Below are 25202 nucleotides of genomic sequence, written 5' to 3' on the forward strand. Positions count from 1 at the left end.
GAAGAAAATACCTAGACAGTAGCTGCAAAGCCAGGAGAGAAAACTAAGCAGAAAGCAAAACTCTTCATATACAGTTTTACAATATATTCACGAAAATCATTTATGTACTAAAAAACCCCAAAAACACAGTAACAAAAATTCAAATTCTAGAGTAGCAGTTTCCCAGATCTTATGAATAAACTATTTAATAGTATAATTCTAAAAATAAAAAAGAATCCATTTAATAAGCAAAATCATGAATGTAAATAATGTTCATGCCTGAATTCAAACAGAATCAGGCTAAAATATGCTTTCTTACGGGCATACTTTTACTGTATGATCAGTCCTATAGTATTCAACGCAATTACCTGCTGTAACTGGGACAGTCATATTGAGTAACACCTTACCGTGGCATGTAGGATCCCTTGCACAAATAGAATGGATCACCAGCTGATATTTTGTCTATTTCAGAAAGCATTCAAACAGCTGGCTCTGCCTACTTACTTCCCCCCCCGCCCCGTAGTGGAAATGCAAGCAGCATATGGATGTTTTTGATAAAGTCATTTATCTTTGAGAACGCAGAATTACAAATAACCCTCACTAAATGGCACAAGAACAAAAAAAAAGAACCAGAATTCAAGTATTTTAAAATATTTTAAACATCTACAAAAAGCCTTAACTTTTGATTCATAAGTGGATAACGCAAGACTGTTCAAATTTTTTTTTAAATCAGAGTACCATCATAAATATGACTAGTAATAGAGATACCTGCAAAAAATATGAAGCATATTACCTGTGCGACTCTATATAGATCAAACATTTACGTTTCATTTATGTTTCTTTGCTCACAAAAGCAGGCATTTTGTCATTTCTTGACAAACGAATAATTACCTCTGCATTAAAAATTACTACTGAACTGAAATGTATGACCTTTGTCTCCAAAGTACCACATGCTTAGCAGCTCTCACTGGCTTGAAGGTCTAGCTCTATCCAAGGAGGATATCAGCAAGCTAGAACCAAATGTGCAAAACCAAAATCTGGCATGCTAGTCAAAAATGTTGGCCCATCAAGACCTTGTTCCTAACGTTTGCAATGCAAGAGATCCATTAATCTCTCACCTACATGTAGGTAAGATGAGACAATAAGACCGTTCAGAATTTTGCATCCCTTTGAAATCATTCAATCTGGAGTTGACACACAGGTATGTACAGCAAGTTCTACAGTGAACACGTGTGGAAAGTTGCCTGAATTAAGTGTACAATAGGAGGATAGGAAAACCTACTTTAATTGCATCAGACAGTGTTCACATCATCCCTTAGCATTCTGTTCGCATGTAGCCTCCATTCTGTCTCCCTCTCAAAAATACTAGTGAAATGATATTGGACAATTCACACAGGACTTGACCTGTTTCCATATCATTTTATATGTGCACTCAAGTTGCTTTTTTGTTAATTGCTGCATTTTACAACTGTGCACCTGTGTAAACTAACAGTTTAGTATTCCAGGCAGATACTCTAAGCACAGTGTTCTTCCACTGAGCTCAAGGATTTTCTTTAACATGTGCATTGCCCACTGGAACATTCATTCATTTTAACAGATTCCCATGATGTGTTTCATAATGTCGGTAAGTTTTGCATTCTTTGAACTCCTGGCAGGCACCATAGAGGACACAGTGCCAAGAGCCATGATCATGGCAGTGACGTGACGAAGGGATGCACTTGCATTAGCAATGAGGCAGAGAGGTGAGTTTGGGTTTGATTACACAGGGTTCTGACACAGTGGTGGAAAACATAGGAAGAGGGGGAACAGGTGAAAACTGAAGTCAAACATCTACTTCTGAACATTATCTGATACAATTTTTTGTAGTACACAGTAAAACACTTATTCAACTAGCTCTGACCAGTGGGAGAACTTAGCCTTATGGAACTGGGATGACCAAAGTGCAGATCTTCAAAAAAATATTTTGGGACAAAACACTTTCAGAGAAATCTGCAGTGAGCTTTTACACATACTGCAAGGCAGTATGGTTCCTGTCAGGGAGGGGGAAGCATGTAACTAAACTGTTAAAAGAGTTTTGCGCTCATGCAAAGAGGGAATTGCTATCTAGTTTCAGAAGGTTGTGCACAAGGTAGCTCTTTGCACAAAGGGGATTCTAAGAACTTACTAAAAAGTATTAAAAGAAAGGAAGATTGTAAATTGACCTTGAGGAGTCATGGAACAGCAATAAGACATGAATTTAGAAAACTGGAGGTTGGGTAGTAGTATACCTCACATCAAAGCTGTGTGTATTTTTATCACTTTATGCATCCTAGTACAAGCTAAATTTTGCACAACACCAAAAAGAGAAAGATAAAATATACTGGAGGCAAAAATAGAAGCAGTGGAGGTAATACTCTTAATACTAGGGAAAATAGAAAGTGTGCCTGAAAAATGCCGAGAGTAATCAGAGAGAGTCAAGGATGCGTTACTCTTTCTTCTTGCACTTAGGAAGTATTTATGGATATTGACAATGCACATCCCACAAATATTTCAGGTGATTTGCATCAAAACACATATGATCAACAACAATCCCAATTTCTTTTAAAAACGTAAGAAGGTGAGTCAAGCCTAAAATCACTGGAAGTAGGATATCATGAAATTAAGAAATATTCACAGAAGTGCGTAAAAGGCATGTTGTGAATGAAGCTGACACCTTGTATGAGCTCACCACTATGTCATACCAAAAAGAAGCACTCCTGGTTACTACTGCCATTTAGATAGAGCAATGACATCCAGTCAAGATGATCTTGGAGGAACAGAGACTCAATTTATCAGACAAATACCACAACAGCTGTGCAAAGTAGCGTAACATATGGAAAATACACACACTGTGAAGTTACTCTTCTTCTATGGAATATTACTTATGTGTAGACAAAAAGGTACTGTTTTCTAGAGATGTACCAATTTCCAGACTAGTTCAGAAAGCTTTCCATAATGTTGATTTTATTTTTCACAGGGAAATTTAAAAAAAAAAAAAAAATCAGATGCATAGCTTGAGACTTTTTAGGCTGAGACAAGTTTCAGAGGATAGATGATTAACACCTGTTTTGTTTCCTCAAAGCAAGGCCACAAAATTACTCAGCATTCTTTAAAAAGGTGGTAACAGACTATTTTGGCTTAGTTCTTAGGTGTCTACCTGAAGTCCCTAAAATAGTTTTTACACATGCATACACACAATTCCACTGGAAAATCTTTTATTCAGACAGAATAGCTATGATTGTAATTCACCACAATTTTAGTAGACAACAGGCAACTTAATCAAATCTTATTTCTATAAATTACTGTTCAGTCTCACAGACACTACCTACATTAGTGCATAGCTACTATTTGAATCTCTATACTCACTGATTACTTTGAAAAGTTCATTAAAAACATTTATTGCACTTTAACTAAGACAAACAACACTATATGGTGAATGTGGCCATTCTGCAAATAAAGTGTACAAGAAGAGAAATCTAACTAATAAAATTTGTGATGGACATTATTCTTCTTTTGCGGTTGACAGGAAAAAGAGGCTTTGGTAGTCCAGAGATAATAGCATTTTAGTTAAGAATTTGCAAACCTCTGTGAAAAAAAGGGAGACTGTAAGCATGAGCTGCTCTGTGTAGTATATTTTAGCGCAATTCCTCCCCACACAAACAGAACAATTCCTTTTAAGGAAAGAGGATCATTTGTCTAATTTTTCAGGTGTGGGTGAGTTTAAAAGAAAACAGAGAAAAGTTTTGTTTTCTTTTATATTTCAAAAAACCTCTAGAGATCAAAATATACAAACTCAAACATATCTAACCCAGACAGTGAAAGCCTGAGGTCTGATTACAGTGTATTACCCTCACACAGGTTTAAGTTACCTGAAGAAGACAAACAAGGAAGAAGAGTTCTTACCACTAATGTGTGGCCTTTTGGAATCAAGGGGCTTTTCTTTAACAAAGTAACAGGAGATATCATCTTTCCCTGAGAAGGAATCATTCACTATAAGCACAATGTGTTATTATTGGGATTTTTAATTGAAATGTAAATTCTGGGAACAATCTGACCTAATTTACTCCCAGAAAAAGAGGACAAAATTCTCATTTTCAAAGCACTATATAGACACTTCACTATTATTAATGAGTCTTACTCAATGGTCTGGGCCTCCATCGTTCTGCAAAGCTGACAGTATTTTACAACATTTAGCTACAGCATATCTACACAGCACTGTTGATTGTTACATCAAGTAGCTCCCTCCAATTTGTTTCTTTCACAAAAGATTTTTAAGAAATAGTTTTTAAATAGTTCTACAATGACAAGCCTCTGTGGACAGGATGCCAAATGCACTGACAGCAGCAGCAAATTGCAGCAAAGCCTACCTGACCCAGAGTAGGATTGCGCCTGGGAACCTCCACACTCTTAAGAGCTTAAATCAAATCAGAGCTGTTGGGTCGTTTTGTTTTTTCCTTTTTAAACAAGTTAATTGTAGGCTTGAGATCTTAAAGTCTAAATAAAAAAAAAAAAAGAACCAAAATATTTCCATGACATATCCACAGTTAAAAGAGAAGTTTGATTCATAATGTTCCGGATTATGCTTATTTAAGATTTAGTCTCAGGAGAGCCTTTTTTTTAAGCATTTTCATGCACCAGAGTGCTAACACAAGGCCTGTATGTATTATTTGCTTTTAGATGATATGACAGAAACAAAGAAATGAATGGCAATCTAGGAGGAATAAAGCTTTAAAAATAGCAAATATCTATGTAAACTTGATCCTATCAGAGATGTGAACACCAATTATATTTTTTTACAAACTACAACGTGATTGAATTAAAGTATGTCTGGCTCTTTAAACACGTAATGCTGAAAAACCTTATTTGCTTTATGTTTCCCATCTAACCTTTTTCTTAGGAGTAAGGTACAGTAAAATTCCCTTTTCTATCCTTGGGTTTATATATACAACACTTTGGACATGAGAGTTGCAACCAAGTATTTTGAAGATCATTTTGGCCCTCTATTTTAAATTTTCAAGTTTCAAATGTGTACGTCTTGGAACTAAAGTTCTTTATAATACTTGTGTGGTTTTGTAACAGGCTTTAAAATGCAAAACTGCTTTCTGCAAAGTATTTCACCTTGAAACATAGTCATTCACTGTCACGCTCAATCTTAATTATCTTTAAAGTCTAACTGTACTTAAATTACAAAAAAAAAAAATATTTTCTCCTATGTCTGATAAAAGAAAACACAATTCCCCATGTAATAAAAGAAGTTACATGAGTAAAATTCAATGAAATGAAACAAGCAAAACGTAGCTCTTCTTTGAGCAAGAGGAAACAAATGACACTTGTAGGGACTAAAAGCATTCCATCTGAAGCCACTATAGTAGCATGTCATGACAAACTCAGTCCCAGATTCCAGTAAAACGAATAAGCACCTGCTTAATTTTCAGCATGTGAATACTCGTTTGAATTCTAAATTACTATACATTCACTTAAATTAAGTAATTTTCTGAATCTGGGGCAGAGTATTCAGCGTTTTGCAAGATCAGTCCTTAACCATATTTACTAAGGTGATCAGCATGGAATAAATATCCACTCAAAATAAGTAAACAAAGCATACTATGGTCTTTTTACTGACTTAAGTGGTCATCGAATCACACTAATATGGTAGGAATGTGGATTGCTGAAAAATTAAACACAGGCCTAAAACAGCCAATAACCACCACATGAAAGACAGACACCTTGAGAAAGTCATTGCCTTGTTCTTAACATCCATGTATTATATGAAATCCATCTTTCTAGCTGATATAAACTGTAGAGGAAAAGCTTGAAATATCTTAACTACTCATCCTTCTCTGTGTATTATCAGATGTACAGCTAAGATCATAATGTTAACTGTGAACAACAGTTGCATAATAATGTGTATACTAATATCCTGACATGGATAGTTATTAAAGCAAAACTACATAGAAGTCCAGCACTTTCTGCAGAAAACTGATCTCAAAAGGCAATTTGACAAAAAGGAATAAAATAATTCTGGCAGCAGGAAGATCAATTAGAAGGGTAATAATAATAACAACTAAAGAAGAGAAAGGATCACTGATCTTGGAAATCCATAGGGCAGGAATTAAACACTATAATCAAATTGTTTGTGCAACCATTTACCATCTCATTTTCTTGCTGTGCAAGCTGAAGAACCACTTGAGACAGGCCATCTTGGAGAGTAACAAAGTGCACCAATAACTAACATGGGATTAAAAGAATATTGATAGCCTGTGACAAGTGGCTTCCTGAGAAATGTTTCTTAGTCAAATAGCAGCAATCATTAAATATATGAGGGGCAGTCAATTTAATCTGCTCTTTTTATATGGATTAGTTTAGCAAAGTAACAGAAAAGACAATTAATGTCTCCATAGCTTTTCATGCCCTGACACTAGCCCATCATTTTTAAAACAAATACTTGAAAGATGATTTTCTACACTACTGCGTATGGCCGTACTCATTTTAGCAACTAACAGCACTGATAAGGACTGACCTTATTATGAGGCACAATTATACATTCCAGAAAATCATTACAGTAAAAGTATATACTATCTTTAAACAAACAGATCCCTAAATATTTTACATAAAGATTTAAATTTCTGTACTTTCTAAACTGAAATCACAATCCTGGAGAGGCTCCACCCTTTGTGCCACTACTGAGTTTATTGTACAATCAGACTTGTGTCTAGGGACATAACACTGGCATCAATGAAACACATACAATACTTGAATGAAATGTGGTTACTGCTCAAGAGTGGAGAAAAGTCACATAAAAATTTAGGGCAGGAGGCAAAGAGAAATTCTCATCACACACTATAGAAAACTCCTGTAGACAGAAAAAAATAAGTGTGACCTGCTTGGAAAAAAACAGTATCTTATTATATGTCACAGTAACAATTACGCACAGCTAAAGAAATATCAGTCTAAAGCTTCTATTTAGAAAGTCAGAGCACTGGTCTACAAAGAATAATTAAAGGAAACCCTAGAGGAATTTCTAATAGATAAAATATAATTAGAATTTGGCCATGATGCCAGAGTAACACTCCAGCTTCTGATGGGAAGTGTTATGAGCCATTTTAAGGCTGGCCATAAAGCTCTTGCAAGCAGTAGCCAACTGTCCAAGGCCACCAGAGACCATCCAGCAGCCAGAGAACCTGATCCAAGATCGCATTTCCAACCCGCACAGATACAGAAAGTTTTGACAATGTTACTGGATTTCCCAGGATCTCCTCAAGTAGCTGTTCACATAGGATGCAGCACTTCCACGCGCGGATCTTTCAGTACTATGCTTTTCTCAGGTGTTTCCCTCTTGGCCCTTTCTGACAGTTGTTTGACAGATGATACAAATTGCCTGACACAGATTTTAAAGTCAGATATTTAAGAAGAGGAATTGCAGCTGATGTCTTTTGTGTAATACTTTGTGACACAGATAGTTAGGGAGAGTGACACGGTTGGAAAATAATACAAGCTGAAAGCATTTGAAACGGCTCAGGATCCAAGGTGACTTTGTGCTGTAATTCACTACTTTTATAACTGTTTTGTGATACACTTTCTGGGTGAGATACAAAGCCCAGGAGAGTCAACAGGTCTGTTTCCACTGACTTCTCTGTCCTTTTTGTCAAGTCCTAGTGAGACAGCAATTCCAAGTCAAAGCATACTCAGCAAAGCTTGTACAGAATTAAATCTCACAATTAGTCTTTCAAACTTCACTCCTTTAGCATTGGTTGCCAAGTGTAGATTTCCACCTTTTGTGTCTTTAAAGAGGAAAGAACTTTTCTTTGAGCTAGAGAGGAAGAGACATCACAAACATTTCTGCCCCATCATGCACTCCCATAAAGAATCCTTAGCATGCTGAGCCAAATACAATTCCTGATCTTTTTTCCCTAGTTTGTTCAATAGTGAAGTAGGACAAGAGAGGAAAACAAGTGTGTGCCCTTGATGTTATTCAGGTTGGCAGCAACTGCCCTGATGTTATTATTCTGGAAGCTTTCTTTTGATAGCTGTATGTTGCCCCAAAGACATTGGTCAACTAAACAGCAGAGCTAAAAGCATGGTCCTCTAACTTCAGTTTCACTGGTGAAACAAAACAAAACAGCAAGCCCCCCTCCACCCCCCCCCAAAAAAACCCTAACACCTCTCCCCCCCAAACAACACCCCAAAACCAAATCAACCTGAAGACTGGGTGGATACAAGCTGAATTGCAGATATAAACTTACTATCCCTGCAAAGTCTCAACATTATTTGAGACTGTATGCGAGTCTTTTCGTGAGTGTAATGCCTCTAAGAAAATAAGACATTTAAAATAAGTATAATACAAAGGAAAACGAGGCCAAAAGAGCATTCAAGGAATAATTAGGTAGTACTAAAGAGTGTGACACTTTTTCTTTTTTTTTTTTTTTGACAGGCAGACTAAACTTTATCATTCAAAGTTTTCAACTAGCAGTTAGAAGAGAGACATAGAACATAGCATCAGACTTGTTCTACAATACTTTAACAACACATTGATGCACAAACACTGCTGACACCCAGGGCATAGCTTTTACTCAGTTAAAATTAATTGTAAAAGATGGTTTATGAATCTTGGAAGATTACACAAGTCACTCCTATAAAAACACAGAGGACAAGGTTCCAAGAGCTCATTTAGACAAATGATATGTCTGTTTCATGTAGACAGGGAATTGGGGTACAAAATACGGATTCTGGCATGCATCTGAACGTTCTTAACTTCAGAATAAGTATTTGAACTTACTATTCCAATTCCAGAATGTCATTAGCTTAAAATAAGCATATAACACTATCATACACAGGAAAGAGTAGCAAAATCTGTCCCTGTGTTGCTGTGCAACAAGTCAGTGAATCTGGCCCTACTTAAGTTTCAGTGGCCACCAACAGTGTGAAGTATTGCTCAGTAGGAGAAAATAAGACAAATCCAGTCCAGAGTAACCCGCCCATTTTAATTAAAAAACAAGAATGGAATTAAAGGTTGCTTTAGGCAATAATGGTAAAGTTGAATCAACATCAATATGGGAAACCTGCAATTTATCATCCTGGAATGATCACATTTTAACATGTTTATTGCATTTATTATTGCTAAACATTTCTAAATTCTAACAGTCTACAATAAACATGAAGAACAGAAAGTTTCATCTTGGATCACTAAAATGGCCTTGGGATTCTTGCGTTCAGTTGCACAACAAGCTATTCATTTTCTTGGCGTAGAGAGAGACTTAACCCAGAATTGTAGACTGACTCAAACACCATCCAGTGGTAAACGGGAGTTATTACATTACAGCAGCAGCTCCGGCTACATTACCTTCCCTTTACAAGAAAAGTAGTTAAAGTATTTCAGAAAACTGGACAGACAGGAAGACAACGTTACCTCAGCTGAAGGGAAAATAGCTAAAACAGAAACCCAAGGATATTGGGATGTAAAAGTAGATATGAGAAAAAACAAACCCCAGCAATTACAGCCGCCATTTTATAGCAGACTTCCAATAAATGACCTTCAACAACTTGAGCTAACGAGACAATAAAAGTGGCTCTGTGGATCAACCATGATCTCTGCACTGATTAGAACATGACATTTATATCTTAAAAATATGCACCATGTAATTCACATGCTCTTTGCATTTTAGTCCTGCTGTGTTCCTCAGAGAGCAGTGTTCAGCTCCACTCTATCTGCCTTTGCAAAAGCCTAGCTCCTCTCCACATGTCCCAACCACGCTTACACATCTTATACACACTGAAGGAAGATATTAAATAGCCGTAACAGAAAGGAAGGAAAGAAGCATAGCTGCTCTGTTAAGAAACAGAAAAGTTGTTGATTTCTTTCTAGACAATCATCGTTCTTTGCATCATTTGGAGAAAATATTCCTAGGAATTACAATGTCATTGACTGTCCTACTGTAATGTAGCCAGACAAGAGACATTGTTCTTTTCCTCCTTCCTCTGCCATCTCAAAGAGCCTTGTACTGATATCAGACTTCCATAAGGCACTTTACAAACATATTACTTGACTGCATTGCTGAATTTCACACAAAATTCAAAAGGAAAACAAACCAATTTGTAAGACAACAGCCTAGACCCTCCCTTTTTCCTGACTTTAGCCTAATTTTCAAAACATTCATATAATTTTCTTTCGTATGTTTAACATTGCTTCTACCCATACACTTCAAATCATAGAAAGATTTCAGTTAGAAGGGACCTCTGGAGATCACCAAGTCCAACCACCTGCTCAAATCAAGGCATACAAAGCATATATATATATATATATATAAATTGTTCCAGGTTCTCAGTTATGTTTGACTTCAGTGAAGATGTCCTAATTTACATTTTACTTCACATTTGGTCTTTTGTACAAGTAACTACAATTCCCTTGGCAGGAAGCTATTGTTATTATTTGAACACATGGAAAACTGAGGCAGAGAATTTGAATGCATCTCTGTTTATCCATCCGGGAATCATCATTAAGATCTGAAGTTCTTAGGTGGGGTGACCTCATCAAAATATAAATCATTGCACCATATTTCTACCTCATATATTAGGGGAGGTACTAGCTGAGGAAATTAATTCACTTAATTTAGTATCTTAGAACAAATGAATCAGAAAATTTAATTACAGAATTTGAGATATGCATTTCCAAACACAAAACTCAGGTGTTTTCTTATTGTATTTGTATTTTAACATCTTGGTCCTGGAATATTCTGACAGCTGTGAAATAAATAATCTAAATCATTATTAAAAGAAAGAGTAGCATATTATTTTTAGTCCTTAAATCATCAGAACTGTTGCTAAAGAAGAGAAAACAGAAATACAAGAACCCAAGAAACAAACAAGCTTTATAAAAAGAATTCATACCTACAATGCTCTCATTTGCCAGGAGTTCACATATTCATCCCAGCATGCCTACTCACATGAATCATGCCAGAGACCTTAATGGGAATTCTTATCTTAACAAAATGACCTCGTACCTAGTGAATACTTAGAAATGGCCAACATAGCTCATGATATCCAAGTAGCCTGACAGAATAACCTCTCACTACATTTTATGCAAGTAACAAAACAGGGTTGCGTCAACACAGTTGTGTTGAATTTAATGCACCATAATTCACATACTGGAAAGTCTTCATGAGATAGATCATATTTTTAAAGATAGTTATTCTTTTGTATCTGTATATATATTCCTAAAGAAAAAAGGACGTGAATTCAACTACTGAGGAGCGTTCTACAGTCAATAGTTATGTTGTTAGCAACCAGGGACATGAGAGGGTTTCTCTGCGTAGAGCTGCGAGGAGAGGCATGCAGAGGAAGGGATCCTCACATCCACACCCTGATGGTTACTGCACTGGAGGGCAGGCACACTGCAAAGGGATTGCTTGGGTACCCTGCACAGTACCACAGGTCTTCTCAGATCCCATCTGCCTCAGCCACACTGGGCTCTGTCCAGCCACAAGGCCACAGCAAATGAGAGGGTGCCAGGGCTGCCAGAGAGATAACACCCTTCTCACTCGACTAAATGTGATAAGTAGAGACACCCCCATCTTCAGCTCGAGAGGTATAACAGCAGGCTTATGTACATATACAAAATTATTTTCTCAGAAAAAGCCGTATGTCCATTAAAGTTCAGAAAATATTCATTAAGACAAGTAGCATGAAAGTAATGTATTACAATTGAAATGAAATGTATGCTCACTTCCTCCTTGCAGATGAAATCTCAGTGCCAACAAAACCCCTCTACACCCCAGTATAAAGCCAGAAATTTACTGCAGGTCTGAATGTGACCGATGCCATGGATGTCCTCCATCCAAAACCATAATATTCCCTACACTGGTTATGTAAGTTGACCTCAGTTTTCTCTGTGCTAAAAGAAGCTGCAGCAAGAAAGAAACAGAGAAAGTTAGAAGTTTTGAAGAATAGAGAAGGCTGGCATCTAAGGCGGCACAGGATGCGGGAAACATGTTTTGTTTTAAAGCCAGGTGATAGCATAGCCTTTGGCAAGAGGAGAGAGAAGAGGAAGAACAAGAAGTGACTAATTCAGTAAGTAGAAAGAATCATATTTTCACTTGTACCTCAGCAATACTTGACAGCAGTTAACTTCTTCATTTCCCAAGCCTTGAAGTAGATAAGCACATAGTTTATTCACATTTTGAATAGCAACAAAGTAATCAGTTACACCATCAACAACAATAAACCAGTCAGCTATACTGAAGTTAAATATTCCATTAGAGCAAATATATACATCTAACAGCTGGTAAGTCGTACTGCTAGCAGCTTTAGGAAGAAATCATTGCACTGTTTGTTTATGGTTTAGCTGATTTTTAAGTCTTCAGTAATATGATTTTTTTTAATGGGAAGATAAGAGATTATACAAAGCTTACCTGGTTTCAAAATACCATTCTATCTCTACATGGATATGCTGCTACAGTGTAGTTTCTTCTGCTGCTGTAAGTTATCTATAAGCATTTATGCAGTATTCCACTTTATTGATCCACTTCCATGCTTCCAAAATCTACTGGGTATGTTTTCAGGTCAAGCATATGAAAGTCTTACTCAGTATGGTTGAAAACATGAATATAAATGGGTGATTCTCCTTTGGTACAAATACTTTATCTAATTCAATAGGATTGTTTAGTGTGCTTCACAGATTAGCAATATTCTCTTCACGCAGACAAAAGTATAAGCCATAAACGTTTTGGTGTTTAGTTTGGTAGGCTAAACAATCCCTTCCTCCATTGAAAAATTTTGCAAGAACTCCTTAAACAAGCTGAATTAACCATAAGATACTAGGAAACATTGGTGGCTAATGATTTACATACTTTATTGAATGCACTGGCATTTGATAGTGCAAAAGCAGAGGGCAAGCTGAAGCGTGCTGTATTCTAAGAGTAAAGTAACAAATAGCTTTGTCCTGATATCCACGAGGTCCACTGTAGATCAGGGTTCACATTTGCAATAACTATGTACCCTTTACTGCTTGATGTGATGATGTCTTTTAAAGTCCACTTTTCAGACAATTTTATAGCCATGTTCAACTCCGAGTGAGCTTTATTCCTGACGCAGCATGAAACTAAAACTGTTGCTTCAGAAGTATTTGGGGCTGATTTGTTTGATTTTTGGAAGAAACAAAGTTAGAACTGCTCTATAGAGAACAAAATTTTAAATCTCACGCACAGAACAGACGTGAGATGCTTGTGGAGTGAACTAGCTTCTTAAATCTCAACTTTGGACTATAATTTTTTTTCATATGAGACTCAAAGAGATGTGCTGGTATGTGACATTTTATAAATATTCTGGACACATTTCAAACAGAGCTTTAATGTATACCAAATCTTCTGTTAACAGAAACTGGTATTAAAGAATGGAAAAGCTTTATAACCTGCAATCATCTGTCTATGTTGGATGCTCTTTTGAATTATACACTAGACTGCGACTCAGGAGATGTGAGTCCACTGCTGCAAGATGATTCTAGGCAAGTTCTATCATCACCCAGGATTTGCCCCCTCCCACATCTGGGGAAATTATTGGAATCTGGAAAGGCTGAAATCCCATTTTTGTAATTTTATTAACTAACACTTTTTCTTATTTCAATGCTGTAAATAAGTACATCAGCAACCGAGTGGCAACTAGACGCTCATAGCATATGTCCCTTACCAATGTTAAACATCACAGGCCAAGGCGTTTACTTTCATTGTTTTCTATAAAGCTTTGGAAATATTGTGGTACAGTATAAACAGTGCTATATTCCAGATTTCACACAAGCATATGTGTACTAGTGACCTACACTGTGAGACAGCGCACCAAGAGCAAGGGATCTAGCATCAGGACTTCTGTATTTCACTGAGCTCCAGAAGGAATCTGATTACATTCATAATTATATCAGGGAACCAGGTGTTGCAGCCACTGAGACATGACTCTTCTCTTGCTTACATCTGATTCACATCAGTATTAATAAAAAGGGAATCAGGACCCTATATTCCCTTCTTAGTTCTGTGACCAAGTCACTGCTGAATTTGGGCAAACTGCTTAACTAATCCTTACTAGCAAAGTCCCTTACTTTGCTAAGGAGGTAAAATGATATCTGCCTACTTTAAGGGAACTAGTGTTGTCCAATACCTACATTTATAGAATATTTTGAGAGTCCTAAATAAATGGTGCTATTGAAATAAAAAGCAATATCACCCCTTTTGACTTGAGTGTCAAGCCAATGGGTAGGGCACTCTCTTTCCATTAGGAAAAATTGATGATAAAGTCAGCTCTTTGTTTGACACAAACAAATCCTGTTTCCCTGAACTTAAGAGGAATTAAATAGCTGGAGAAGGTTTCTTTTCTCTTAATTCTAAGCTTTCTTTTCTCAGCATTTAACTTAAAAAGCTCTGACACTTTTCTCAAGTAAATGCTGCCAGTGTTCATGTGGTTCTGGCTGATGCTTTTTTACTGCTTTTTCTTTCTCCTTATAAGCTGTTTTTCCTGCATCGTTCCCTCAAACAGTTATGTTAAAGCAATACTCTATAAAGCTTCTCTGTCTGCAACAGTCTGAGAGGCCTCACGTGTGTCTTTGTTTTGGGCAGTGTCACGTGTATGTGGTTTGTTGGAGGCCCCCCCTCTTTCAGCTACCTGGTTCAATAAAGGGGCTTAATGACTTCTTACTAACTTTCTAAAATGGAGGACGATGTCAAAGGCCCCAGTTTCTACCTATAGCAGTATTATTATCAATACAATCAATGACTAATAATAGCTATACAAAGGCAAACGTTTCCTGGCTGTTCTTAAGTAAGTCTAATCTTAAAGGTGGCATACAAAGCAAAACAAATTCAGGCAAAGATTTCCTTCCTTAAATACCATACAAGTGGCAATCACCCTGTCCAGAAATACATTTTTAGCAATTGTTTTAATTCCCTTTTCTCCCCTTTTGTAGACACTTTGTATGTTCTGATACTACACTGATGTTCCTAGAAGTTCTCATCCTGAGTTAATAGCAGTATGGTGAAGCCAGTTGAACATGTTGCTTTGTATAGGTATTATTAGTGCAATATTTTGGACGTGGTTATAGCTTAAGCCACTTTTTACTGTAACAACTTTGACAACAGTATCTCCTACTACAATTATAGTAGTGTAAATGTGCTTTGACTAGCATGGCTTTACCCTCCACAGGGATACCTTTCTACTGGTAATGTACTTCATTAATTACCTGGCTATGTACAGTTAAAGGAATGAGAATATTATGATATACTGGGACCAACAGCAGTGCAGGTATTTCTGATGATACATTCTGTAGTACTTTTACCGAACCAAGTTATCCTCTCTATTTCCCCCCACACACACACCAGGGACATTCAATATAAAAAAAGTAGTATGGTTTTGATTTTTGCTTTTGAAGCTTATATGAAACATATTTAAACAGTGTCTGCAAGAGATGAGCAAACATTCGTCAAAGTTCTCAAGTCAAAATGAGTATAGCTTATTAGTACTACCTTTAAAACAGTTGGTTTATTTTACTTCTGTTTCATTTCACAATGAAACCTACTACAAATCCTAACTCAGGGGAAAGAAAAAAAAAAATCAAAGCATCTTGTTTTGTCTTCGGGGGAATTTTGCTCCTCTGCAAGAATAAACAGCACAATTAGATTCCTAATAAGACCACAATATTACATGGCATTGTTGTTGGACAGGTTTTCTAGTGACTTGTAAATGAGATTTTATTAAGTACAGAAATAGACAAATATGGAAACATCTTTAGGTTTTAGATCGCAAAGACATAAGACATTCTTTTAAGCAGGTGTGCCTTCCTGGGCAGCTGCTTAAGATTAGTAAATTACAAGCTCAGGATTTTATTCTTAAGTATGGCTAAAGAATAAAATCTTTAGTCTGGCAAGTTGGAGTCAAACTGCTACAATGAGCACCTGTTGAGAAAGCCCATTATTTGAAGCTGGGGGTTCTGGGTGAAAAGATCACTGTGAATTAATTTTGATTGCTTCACAAAACTCTGCATAACAAATGGTCTCTGACAGGGGTATCAGGGGACTTCCATTTGAAAGGGAGAAAAAAAAGATTTTTTTTTTTTTCTGGGAAGGTAACATAATCTCTGCAGTGACATTAAAACACACCAGTGGCTGCACTTGCTTGAATCTCTCTTCTGAAACAGATTGTATGTGCTTAGGTTACCAGGTATTATGTTTGGGGGGGGGGGAAGAGAAACAATTGATATCAAAATCTTATCTAAAAGATTAGCTAAAAAGAATATGGTCAGAGACCCATGAACCCTGAATTGTTAAGGCAGTTACTTGCTCACAAGTTTATTCACAGCCACATTTCTGTGTGTTCTGGATTGCTATATACATTGCCAAAATGGAAGAGGAGGAGAAGAGAATAAACCAAACCGAAGTTTTTGCAGTTGACTAAATAAATCAGCAGCTTTCTTGTATGAGTTAGCTCTAGTAGTAAGTTAAAGTAACACTAAGAATAATATGAATATCTAGTAAACATTTCTTTCACCTGGTATACAGGCTATTGAATAAGAAGCAGTTTCTGTCTCTCTGAAAAGAAGTTTCCATCTGAAATATACAAAAGTGCTACCTGTCTGTCATCCTCTGATTATATCTAAGGCCAAGCTTACCATCTGTTTGTGCAAATGAAAGCGTAATATTCCACCAACTACTCTGCATGATCACATTACTTCAGGGTTTCCTGCAAAATGATTTTCAGTTCATCCAGAGCTTATTTTTAGAACAAAAAGAATCACCAGAAAGCACTATGCTTTTAGCTAATAATCATGATCCAGCTGACTTTATGCTTGATTTGTCAACTCTTAGCCATTAATATTGCATGAATTACAACTTCTACGATTCCTTCAAAACTGACTGTAAAAGCTATATACATATGAAGATAATAAAATGCTCATATTGACTTCCCTTTTTATGTGTGTTCTCTTTTTAAGGCAACCTGAATTATATCATCATCAGGGTATTAATTGCACCTACACAAAGATTTGGATATGTTTGGATTCGTATGGGTACCAGAGGCTTGTGTCTATGCCTAGCAAAATCATTGCAGCCCTAATAAAGTCAGAATACAGCCACACATTCCATTAAATAAAAATAACAGAAAAACTCTAGATAAATCAGATCCTGCACTTTGTTAATTTATGGTACAGGTAGGAATCACTCTAGTATTAGACCACCAGGCATCTAATCTTTCCAACTTTTGCAGTATCTCTGCATTACACTACAGGGCACATGATGGCCACCTGAACAAAGAAATACTGACACTGTTCTATTTCATTCTAAAAACCAAACTGATATACTGTCACAATCCCAGAACAGAAATATTAGAAGACTTCTTCAAGCAGTGATGCTTTGCTGTTGTAAATAAAACTGATAAACCGATCTGTTTGGAGTTGAAAGTAAACTCTGTATTGTCCAAATGTATGTCAGCTCCATTTACCTGTACATGCCTTTGACAACACTACAGTCCTTCAGCCCTCATGTCCAGCCCCTACCATCCCAGAACCTTCCCAAAGATGGATGCACAAGGGAGGAGCTGACTGCACAAAGACAGTGCTTAGTATAAGTCACTTATATTGAACAATATGAGGTTTTTTCCACGAACTTTTTTCCCCCTAAGCCTCAGCTATCCTGAATATCTCTTAAAATTATCACATATATCTCTTCAAGCAATATATTTATTCTCTTGCTAATTCCTTTGTTCATCTAATATAAGGCATGAAACAATGGGTAAAAGTGAAAAAAAATCCCAAAGATGTTGTTTCATCTTTTTCTCTATCTTTTTTTTTTTTAAAAGATAAAAGTCTTTCTAATAATGCCCCTGTGATTCTATTACGGCACATTCAAAAAGCAAAGCACACTAAAAAAGTACGAGCAGTGGGAAATATGTAATACATCCTTCTGCTTTTTTTCTTCGTGTCTCCAAAATAAACTACAAATTTCCCATGTTGAAAAGTTCTTCCTTAAGTTAATAAAATCTGTCACTTTCCATAATGGTTGATTTGAAGAAAGTCCACAGGTGCGGTATTCTGTTGTTCACAGCTTGGGAAGTCAAGGCTTATAATAAAAAGCCCTCTGTGTTATGGTCTCCTTCCCCATCAATTCGCATCAAGTATTATTAGAATCATCTGCCACCTCAGTGGTGCTTCCTCTGTGCTCAAACTGCAGAAGCAACAATGACATTTTACTGCTCTGCAGGTGCTGCTGTGTGTGGTCATGAACACAGAAGTGTGGCCTGCTATTGTTCTCCAGTAGCACTTTGATCTCAAACACAAAAAGCCACATAGCTGGCTGCCCTATTCATTCTTCTGCTGGGTTTATATGGGTGAGAGAAAGAGGAGGTGGCAAGACATGGGCAATCCATAATATTTATTTCAACAAATGCTTCAAATCTTTTTAAACATCATAAGAACATGGCTCATTAAACTACAACAGCCTTGAAATTGTGTTATAAAACCACAAAACAAAAATCAATACTTCTGCTGGAAAGGAGGTAATGAAATATATCGAGTTGGTTGAAAAGTGGTTTGTATGAATCATAATATTATTATGTGCACATCACTTCTACTCCCAATACTTAAAGTTAACAAACTAGGGAGTACTTTCTTTCCCATCACTTAAACAGGTGCTACAAGGTGGTATTTATCAAAGTTATTTTCCAGACTCAACCCTTCTGCCATAAATAATGCTGGGATATAGAAGGCTTAGTAAAGGGAGATCAATTCAATGCATATTTGCTACCTGAGCTTCAGCTGTTGTATTATTTCACAGTCTGATCAATACCTTGCTCCATAAGAGCAAAGGAAAAAGCCACAACATCACCCTGATGAGTCACTGTAGGTTTATCACTGAACCAGAAGGATGTAACATTTCTGATTTTAGCAAAGACTAAATTTGGTAGCAGCATTTGACCACTATTAAATAGTTTAACTCTCTATTTCAAGTCTTTTGCAATGACTTGTTTAGATTTTCAGTAGTGTTACATAAACGCTTCTGGAATCAACACTCCCTCTGCTGAAAAAAATCCTCTGGAATATTATTTAGAATTCTCTTTCATTTATTTTAAACTGGGGTTATTGCTCTTCAAGTGAATCCAGAGAAATCTGGTACTTAAAAATATTATAACACAGGCAAGCAATAATGGCATTAAAAAATGAACACTGAACAGTATGAGACGAAGGAACAGGAAGGAAGCACTCATGACAGAGGCCTAAATTATTTGGTTCTCCCAGATGTTGATGTAGGTTTCTCACTCAGAAACTGTACTGTAAGGTTATATCAAACAAAACCCAGGAAAAATTTACCCCTCTCCCCCCACAGCCCTTCACATACACCTATTGTGAAAAGTTTCTTTCTTAGTATCTTTCTCAGGAAAAATCCACCATAAATACCCAGAAACAATAAAGAACAGAAGGAAAAAGACATTGAATAGTAACTAAACGAGACTAGCAAAAGGCTCAGCAGCTACTAGCAGCCACTGTACTCTAACCCTCCTCAGAAATAAAAAACCAAATCTGCCAAAACTGCCTACCCCTGCCAACCTCCTTTCGTAGCATAATCAGGAGAAGACAGCAAAAATTTCCCATACCGAAATTCATCCATTTAAAAGGACAGTGCTATATCCACACAAGTCTTTGAAGAAGAAATAAAGAAGAAAACCATATATCAAAAGTCAATTGATGGAGGGAACTAAAAGCAGTTTTTAAGACTCATGCAGAGTGCTTAGATTAACTATTTCCACCGGAAGAGAATACACATAGTATTAAACACTGTCCAAGCTAGGCTCTGGGAAGAGAGGAATACAGAGCATAACCTGAAACCTCTGTACTCTCTGCTGAAGAGAACCAAGATGAGATCAACCCTTGATTTAGGACAAACTCATCCAAGAAATTTCCATAGTTGCCACTGCTGTAGCCAAAACCTTCTCTGCACATCACTTCTTACACTATGAACATGGACAGGGTAGATTGAGCCATTTTACTGCCCTTCAGCCATTCCAAAGTCTGCTGTACTGGAGATCTGTCCTAATAGATGTGTGTCCATCCCATCATTTTAGATAGTTATGGTGGCACTGGAAAGACTCAGAATGTCCACTCACCACCAGAGACCAAGAGCTTAGTTTTACACCCAAGCAGAAAAATCTCACTTCCTACAGCACGTGAGCTTCTCACCCCAGCTGGGGGCTGGTTCTCCAGAAACTGAGGAAACGCCATCCTGTAAATGAACATCTCAACTTCCCTTCAGCATGCAGAACAGACTAGTTTCTCCAATTCCAGCAGGGATCCTTTCCAAATTATGCTTTGATTTTCTGCTTAACAGGAGAGGGAGAAAAGGTGCTACAGCTGGTAGCTATTGATATTTAATCTTAAATTTAATTTTTACTTTATTGTTTTCTATAAATAGTCCTGTCTTTCACCAGCTCTGCTGCTGTTAGAACCTTTTCCAGTAACTGTCAACATTACACAGAGCCTTAACCCCTGAGAGAGAAAGCAAGCAAGGAGGAGGGGGTGGAATACGAGAGACAACTACTAATCCTGAAGAGAGAGACATTATCACATCACCACAGGACTCCCTGCTACTTCAGAGCCTTCTGCAGTAATTAACTGTATAGTAATTTCATCTGCTTAAGGTCAAATCTCCCCCCAAACTTATTTGGAAATGCAGCAGCCTGGATACGGCCCTCTACAAAGGGCTAAGAGTGTACTGCATACATCTCCCCCCAGTCACATCCCATGTCAGCTACATGTGCCTGACTACATCATGGCTCTGTCAGCACATTACCCCCCAGCTTGTACACATAAAATCTAATCAAACAACAAACTAATTGCTTTCCTTTGATAACAACTAAAAAAAACATTATTTTGGGGGCGGAAACTGCTGGACAGAAAGGGCAAGCATTAGGATGACCTCAGTGTGTTTGTCTAGGATGTCAGCTTGTAACTGTCCAGTCATGGGATTTGGGCCATGATTTTAAGTGACTTTGTGTCAACAAGTTTTAAAAGCCTGATTTTCAGACAGAGTAGCACTTTCTAAAAATCATGATTCTTTGGGATGGTTTAAATTGAGCATTATATAAATTGAAATAGCAAAATAAAGCATTGAACAAGCTTGAAATTTAGGCCAAGTTGCAAGAGAGGTGGGGGAGGGGTGAAAATGGCTGCCCACGTTCTTCATTTCTCCTCTTCTTATTGTTGTTACTGTTGTCAATATCTAATTTTCAGATAAAAAGAAAGCCCTTCAAGATGAGTAGTAGATAAAGTCAGGACTTCAGGCTTTAGTTGACAGTTACTTCATACTCCTGACGAAATGAAGCTCACTCCGTTCTGTTTCTCCGCTAGACAGTCAGGGAAAGAACATCTAAACATAAGCGTAACTTGCTGACTTGTATCACACATGGCCAACGTTTCAAAACCCAGAGTTACCCTTTCAAAAGCAAACACTGTCACTGCCATGTTTAGGGTTATACAGAGCAAAGTGGTCAAACAGAGAAAACCTCTCAGAGGATCCAAAAATATTTCCCGTCTTTATCATCATTCCTAGTGCTCAACGGTAGAGCAGACAATGGACTTACCTATAGCTGCATTTCAACACATGGCTGCACTACTGTGCTTGTTGCTTGTAATTTTATATAGTACATGGAGACACATACTCTCTGGGAGAAAACAAAGAGCATCAGGAAATATTACAGAGACTTGCACCAAAACCAACAGCTGCAGAGGACTCCAATTTACACACTTTATTTCAGTGCACTCTCCACTACACCACAGTGGCACTAGCCCTTTCACACCTTCCTTCCTCACACACTACCCTCAAACAAACCAGGAGGTCACTAAGGCAACAAGTCTGACCCTAAACTGTCATACTGTACATCATCCAGCATTTTTCTTCTGATTAAATATGACCGTTACAATTTCACATACTTTGTTTTACCTTTTTTTTCATATATGGGGAATATATCAAGAGAACTCATTACCTGCAGTCCAGCCTGAAAGTTATCTGTGATAAACATCACTGAAATTGGAAATCAACTACAGGCACTTGTCTGCAAGGCAGCAAATGCAATTACTATTTCCTTGTACTGTGCCTCAGAAAGGCACATTTTGTCTACATGGAAAATTTTAAAAGATTGTGGCTACATCCAATAGTTCAGCAAAAATACAGTATCTCTTGAGACCTTTTACAAAAACTGATGATTTGTTCTTACAAATACAGTAAAAATGTAAGCATGTATAACATGGCATTAGCTTTTAAACTTCATCTGATAAGTGGCAAATGTTGTACTGAGGTACCAGAAGAGCACTTCCAGGTGTTCTGGTAGATGTTGAAATTCAAAATAGCTGTTTTGTATTGGATATTTTATAACCATTTATATTCCAAGAGAGTAGCCATGTTTGTTATAGACACGTTGTAAGAGACCAATCTGAACAGTTTCCTATCTAAATATCCAAAATAAACAAAAATTAAAGGTAAGGAGCTATTGTTATAATCATTTTACAAAGCGCATCAAGAGATTAGAGCAACTTGCCTGAGGTCACACATGCCCAGAGCCAGGTACAAAACTTCCATTTCCTAAATTAACCCCTCACACTTTAACCACAAGTGAGACCTTTACATAAGCCTCCAAGGTTCCAAACCACGCACAATTAAAACGTAATAAATTCCATTCAACAGCACTAACAATAAAGGAATGTGTGCATCAAGCTAGTGCATGCAACAGTAGATAGAGGGTGAAAACAACAACAAAATCATATGTTCAAACAGCACCAATGCAGGAATTAAATTTCCATGTTGCTGTCAACTTTTCATTTTCACTAACAGCTTTTAAGAAAGCTGGACATTTTTCCTCAGCCCATTTTACCTTTTCCCTCCATTTGACAAATATTGATTTTCATTTCCTCCAAGTTTAAGTGCATTGAATGCTATTGTGACTGGTTTGTTTGCTTTTTTGTTTGTGTCCCAGCTTTATTGAGGATGCCAGCATGAATGCATATAGCTTTGGAAAGAGAGAATTGGTTTAATAATAACTTCAAATCCAGGGGAGAACACAGGAGCCCAGTCTACTTTTTTGTATAGGTCAAGTAAGAAAAGTGACTCTAGGTGACTATCTAATGTCAGTAAGTAGACTGCTGCAGTAATAGCCTTGGTGTTTTAAGCTGTTACTGCTAGGCTCTGTCACAACAGGACAAATTATGGAGTGTTCTCCCTCCACTTCAGTGCAAAGTTAGACATACTATCTTAAAAATGCCTTTGGTGGCATTTTAAGCTTAGCCCATTTTGTAGACAGTTGGCCCTTTAGGAGGCTTGATTTGGAAAGTAACATCTCATGAAATTCTGGCTTAAACAAGCTGTAGCTATATGATTTTTTTTCTGCCTGACTCACAGATACATAGGCTCAACCTCCTTTCATAAGATGATCTCCTTAAGCTTTGTGAACCTGCCTGGTACATTTTGGACACTTCCCTATCTTAAGGTCTTATTCACCAAAGAAGAAATCACTCTGTCTTTGCAGAGATATGAATAAAGACTGCTTATGCGATCTATTCCACCCATTCAAATATGGAGGGGGGAAGGAAATCTCAGCAAACAGAAATAAACATCTGGACTGAAAGGGAAAGACAGTAACACCTTAAACTGCCATAGACACCGTTACAGAAATTGTCTGTGCAGCACTCAGACATTCACCAGTGTTAGAAGCCAAAATAAGTTGAGCTGACTTAAGCAGGGGGATAAATTAGTTTACGTGTATGAGCACTGGGGGTCTATGCTGGTATTAAGGGATCCCCACAACTGAGCTAACTAGTGATCTAACCATCACAAACAGCCTCATTCTCATCAGCAGCTCTGACACAAGTTGCCAAGAGGACTCTGTATTCAGTCTAGACAAGTAAACAGACACATAAACCTTTGAAATCTGTTCTGTCTCTCTCTATACAATTTGCTATTCTCTGGATCCTCTAACCAACAGAAAGATAGGAGTTCATATGAATACACATTTAGCATTGAACACGATTATCCACTTAGTTAGTGTACATACGAAACAAATGTTAGCTTCACCATGTATTAACCGACATTTTAAAATCCCAATGAAAGGAAAGCAATTTAGAATTATTCACTGCTAAAGGAAGCTCATTTTCAAAACAGGCACTGCTTTGAAAAAAATCTTGACATAATTCATTGGCTCCACTTTGAAATTATTTTTCATGGAAAAGATGGGGAAAAGAAAGAAAGTAGTGACCAGTGGGGTTACATCCATGATAGTGTGCCAGACCACTCCATTCTTTGCTTTCCATATTCAATTCTAAATAGTGCTCGTGTTGCACCACCTGATGCCAGGTGCTGCAGGGCTTCTACTACACCCACCTGACATTGTGATGCTGCAGTTTTAAGACTTTTAAATAATGAAAATAGACCTTTGCACTTCAGCACTGCCCTGGTCAAGAGAGCTGTCTGTACAGATGACATGAATGTCTGTTAACATGGAGAGACTTCTTACTTTTGAAATGAAATGACACCAAAAGTTTCAGGGCTGATCGTTCCAATAAGGACCTTCCTTGTTAGCACTGGTGACAAAGTCTAACATGGGCATGGACGTGTTTTTGGTCCCCATCTAACCCGAACTGCTTTCCAAAAGTGACAGTAACCTCTGAAAGTTAAGAAGAGCCTGCAATTTGGGTTAATTAGTTAACTGCTATAAAAAGGAAGATGACATCACTTCCTTACTCTACAACTCTCCAGTAGGTGTTCTCACAGGTATACCATATGCTCAGTCAGCTGCATACAAGATGCTGGCCTCACCCACCACACAGAGCATCCCAGAGAATGTCTTCAACCCTTGAGTGCATGTTATTCACCAGCTCCCTCAGTCCTAGATAGACTTGAGCACTAAACTGCTCTCCTGCTCTCACTCTACTGCTCCTCTTCCCATATCATTGAGAGATTTTGCCTCTTAAGAAATTTAGACTGTGGATTCAAAGATATGTGTCTAAAGAAAAACAGAAGATAAAATGGAAACCAAAGAAAGAGACTCGTGTTAGGACAAGAACTATAATATAATTTAAGCCAGAAAAATTTAATCACTGCCATGCTTACACCTCACTTACCCGTAAAATATTCCAGCCACCGCATGTGGTTCAGGGCCTCCCAGTATCCCATGTCCCTGCAACAAGATCTTCCCAAGGA

The sequence above is a fragment of the Gymnogyps californianus genome, chromosome 12 (genome assembly GCF_018139145.2).
Source record: "Gymnogyps californianus isolate 813 chromosome 12, ASM1813914v2, whole genome shotgun sequence".
Classification (NCBI taxonomy): Eukaryota; Metazoa; Chordata; class Aves; order Accipitriformes; family Cathartidae; genus Gymnogyps; species Gymnogyps californianus.